This window comes from Dasypus novemcinctus, chromosome 4, assembly GCF_030445035.2.
Source record: "Dasypus novemcinctus isolate mDasNov1 chromosome 4, mDasNov1.1.hap2, whole genome shotgun sequence".
Classification (NCBI taxonomy): domain Eukaryota; kingdom Metazoa; phylum Chordata; class Mammalia; order Cingulata; family Dasypodidae; genus Dasypus; species Dasypus novemcinctus.
This window is the reverse complement of record NC_080676.1, coordinates 134,154,620-134,159,256: the sequence shown is the minus strand read 5'-3', so window position 1 is coordinate 134,159,256 and position 4,637 is coordinate 134,154,620. Positions and strand designations below refer to the sequence as shown.

Here is a 4,637-nt window from a genome sequence, read left to right as displayed (position 1 = left end):
CGGCCGCGGAAGCACGGCTGCCGAGAAGGGGAGACCCGAGGGCACTCTGCGCCCATGCCGAGCTCCCTTCAGGGGTGGTGGTGAGTCCGACCAGCCACCCTATTATGGGGGCATCGGAATTAGGCCTACCGCGGCCGCTCCCCCGCCAGGCCAGCAAACCACACTTCAGCCCGAGGGGTGACCGCACTTTTGCTAATGAAAGAAATTACTTGACATTGGAAATAAGAGGAAAATATGGGTGATATCACCCATCTTTGTGATAGAGCCTTCCAAAATCACATTTTTGTTCTCAACTGTGGTATTTAGTTGTCAAATATAAAAAACAGGAAAGATACCATTTAATACCTGTGGTAGATTGAATTAGGTAACCCAACAAATATTTTTTTATTTTTAAAGATTTATTTATTTTTAATCCCCCCCTCCTCCACTGATGGTTTTCTTGTCTGTCTGTTCACTGCCCACTCACCTTCTCCAGGAGGTACTGGGAACCAAACCTGGGGCCTCCCACATGGGAGGCAAATGCGCAATAGCCTGAGTCACATCTGCTTTCCCAAACACGTTTTAAATTTGCATTTCTGTGTCAATCCATTGTAAATAAAACATCTTAAAGATGTTATTTTTAGTTAAGGCATGGCCCAACTGAATGAGGGTGGGTCTTAATCCATATAACTGTCAACAGGAGTAAGGATATAAACATCTTACTTAAAATGTTAATACAATATTATTAAACCAGTTAAATCAATCAAATATAGTGGCACCAACTTTATGGAATTTTTTACACTTGAAATATGTAGCTCAAAGATATTTTGAAATAAATCTTAGTGCCAAACTGGAACAATCATTCTCAGAATAAACCAACAGGATTCTCAGTAAAGGGCTATGAGAAAAAGTAGCTCAACAAACTTCAAAGCATGCTCATATGAACACAATTGTTACATGGATGTTCAGGTTTGAAATATGCATTGTGACAGGAAAGTCAGCTTGAATCAAAGTCAGGCTTAGGACTGTCTTTTGTCATTTTTCTCTTTTCTTCCAGTATGTGTTTAAATATTTTCTTCAGGATATTGTGAACTATTGGCCCATTGTCAAAATCAAAATCAACCTTAATGAGAGCTTTAATGGCATGGGTAAGGAAAGCTTCCTTTACATCCACAGGAATCAGTTGCAGGTTTACTATGCAATATAAACTACAAAGAACAGTCTGCTGCTGTCCCTTCCCTAACGTAAATAGTGCTTCTGTGGCATCCACATGCCTGTTAACCAACATAGTGCTATCCTCTTTGGTTATCACAAGCTTTTTCAGTTGTTCTACCCAAGACCACATCAAACTGCACAGGATCATACTCTTTCCAAAGCTCCACCCTGGGAATTTAGTTCTTTACATTTCTACCTTCCTTCTTTTCTACAAAGTCATTTAAATTTGTTGGTGCTTTGGCTGCCATGATTCTCCTCATTTCAGCCTTCATTTCGGATTGCAAAGCAGCATGAGGAGCTACTGGATTTTTGCTCTCTTGGTTTTCATGTCCTGTAGAGAATTTTGATTTAGGAGAAGAGCGATAGGCCAGGGGGTGGCAGCAAGTTCCACCATCTTCCACGATGGACTCCTGACCTCAATTGCCATGGATTTCCCACCGAAGGTGGTCCACTTACTAATGACAATGGTCTGGTTCCTTATGGATATTTGAAAAGGTGGGTGTAGTGGACTCACCAGAGTTGTATAAGCCTGAAATGCCTGAAGAAAAGGTTCTACTCCACTGTACTTCCTTTGTAATAATTCTCCTACTGAAAAGTGGTGATCTATCAACTTTGAGTCCTTCCAAGCCTCCAAACATGGCCTCATTCCAGAAAAAAAAATGTACTGTGTACTGGAGCTTCTTTATTTAATTCTAGCCATGGAGACCATAAAATGTAACAATGGCTTATGTTCTGCTGCTTGAAGTTATGACAAAACAAGATGTGACCAGGCAATGTCCATGGCACCTCCCTTTGCTCCAGAGGTAACTCAGCTCTCTTTCAATCTGAGTTACTATAGCTGAGTTGCCTTTTCAAATGAGTCAGTGGTCCTGGGGACCTCTGATGTGGAGAGAGGTTCTCTGTCACTTGTGGCACCTCAGTTCCTGGTCTCTACTGTACTTCACCTTGACTCTCCCCTTTGGCTTTCTATTGCTGCGTCATCATCTTGCTGTGTGACTCACTTGCGTGGGCACTGACTCACTGCGCAGGCACTTGGTTTGCTGCATGGGTACTCAGCTTGCAGTGCAGGCACACTTTCTCTTTTTTCTTTTCTTTTTTTATCAGGGGGCCCAGGGATCAAACCTGGGTCCTCCCATATTGTAGGCAGAAGCCCTATCACGTTAGCTACATCCGCTTCCCCTCATTAACTCTTTGTCCGGGTGCATTGTGACCATCTCAGAAACTGTCTTTTCAATTTCAGCAGAAAAGTCAGATACTTCTAACACTTCCTCCTTCACCACTGGTCTATTCTCAGCTAAGTCTAGAGGCAATTAGCAAATTAAGTAAATAATTTGTGGCACATGTGTTTCAGAAGTTGGGCCTCATAATCATGAAGCAGATGATGCGGTGAATAGATATTGAGCTAAGGTGATGGCATGTGCTTTCGGATGGCAGCTAGAAAATACACTGCAAAGAGTAATCAGAAATTGTGTAAATTCCCTTACACACATTACTTGTCATCTAGATTGTATGGAATTGGGCTACTTGGTACTCATGAATAAAATTGCTTGATCAGCAGTCATTCTGGTGGCAAAAAATAAATAACATGCTATTGAAACACTTGTTTGACCAAGTCCTGCATGACAGTGGATAGCTATTCTTCCTTCATGTAAGGAAAAAGTCATCATCTTCACCATATCTAAGATGGTAGTGAGAGATGCTGGTGTAGAATCCTTTCACTTGAAATTGTGGAAATCAATGCCAGTCTCCATGAAAGTTTTAGGAAGGTAGATGAAGCCACTTCTTGTTCCATCTGGTTCCCACAGCTAGAGTGCTCACCAGGATGTTGAAGGTTAATTACTGTTTTATGCCACAGCATTGGAACTGCTTGGTTATATGGTACTTTTCAATGAGCTCAGTGGATGGTGAGTCATGGAGAGTATATGATCAGTTACCCAAGACGAGTAAACCCCCTTAATGCTTGCTCCTGCTTGCTTCAGCAGGCTGGGTTCTCATACTTGCAGGCCTCACCACCACATGCTATGGGACATGCCACATGTCCAGGAATGACATGTTATAAATGTTCCTCAACTTTTGTGTTTGGCATCCTGAAATTTCCTTCCACACTTGCAGCATACTCACTGTTATTCACCAAAGTGGAATATGATTGCTCATTTTGTGGCAAGACACCCATAGCCATGGTATTATTTTGAGGCCAAGAAAATGTCCAAATCAAGACATCAGGTATTGCTTTCTCCCAAAGACTGGCTGCTGGCAATCCTTGGTGTTTCTGGCCTCTCTCCCTTCTCTTCCTGGTTTCATTGATTTCAGCTTCTTTCTTTCCCAGATTTCTCGTGCTTTGCTAATATTTTGATCTTGGACTTCTTCTAGCCTCAAAACTGTAAGCCAATAAATACCTGTTGTTAAGTCAAAACCACGTTGGGTATTTGCCATAGCAGCTCTTGCAAACTAAGATGGCACCTCAGGCCATCCTCTTACTACTCATTACTGGATAAAAACTAAAGCATACTGCTATAAGCACTACTAAATAAATGCTAACATAATGGTCTGTAGCATCTCCTCCAGGTGGGATATTTGAGAAATGCTTTATGTATTTCCAAAGGAATACTCTTTTGATTTCTTACCTCTTTATCCCCTTATCCTCCTTCCCGAAGAGAAAAGAGACTATGAAGGTATTGTATCCTTGAGATCAAAAACTGAAAATTACAGCAGCTTCCAAATTCCTGTTCTCCCACCAAATAAAGTCCAAATTCTGGCTACCCATTTTAAAAATATCAATTATATTTAAATGTAAACCCTACAGTCCATCTAAGGTGTACAATCAATGGCATTTGGAATAATCACAGAGATGTGCATTCATCACTGCAATCAATATCAATATTAGAACATTTTCATTACCCCCAACCCCTAGTAGTCCCCTCTCAATCTCTCTATCTTTCCATTGTCATACATAACTGCTGATCTATTCTTGTCTCTATAAATTTATTTCTATCTACATTTTGTATAGATTGAGTCAAACAACATGTCATACTTTGTGTTTAGTTTCTTTCACTTAGCATACTTCCTTTTTGCCATTGATGGAAGAATATTAATATATTGCTATACTCTACAGTCCATAGTTTGTTTGGCTCTATTTTTACCCCAATTTCACCCCATTATTAACAACTTGTAACATTAGCATATATTTGTTCTGTTTCAGAGAGAAACTTCTTTTATATGCACTGTTAGCCATACTCATTTTCCACAAGACTATTTGCTATGCTGTACAGTCCCATAAATCATTGTTTAGCTTTCCTTCTAATGATACACACGGCCTTAGAGTTTCCCTTTCAACCACTATTATATCTAAGTACTAGTGCTGCTAATTACAAACACTATCATGTTCTTTTGACATTTCTATCTATTTCAAAACCTTTACAAACAACCTTTTTTCCCATTCTGCA

The 4,637-nt window shown here is 40.3% G+C and overlaps 1 pseudogene; it reads right to left on the bottom strand.

The window, feature by feature from the left end:
• Positions 1–976: 976 nt before the first annotated feature.
• Positions 977–3,373, bottom strand: LOC101423458 (protein tyrosine phosphatase domain-containing protein 1-like; annotated as a pseudogene).
• Between the last annotated feature and the right edge of the window lie 1,264 nt (positions 3,374–4,637).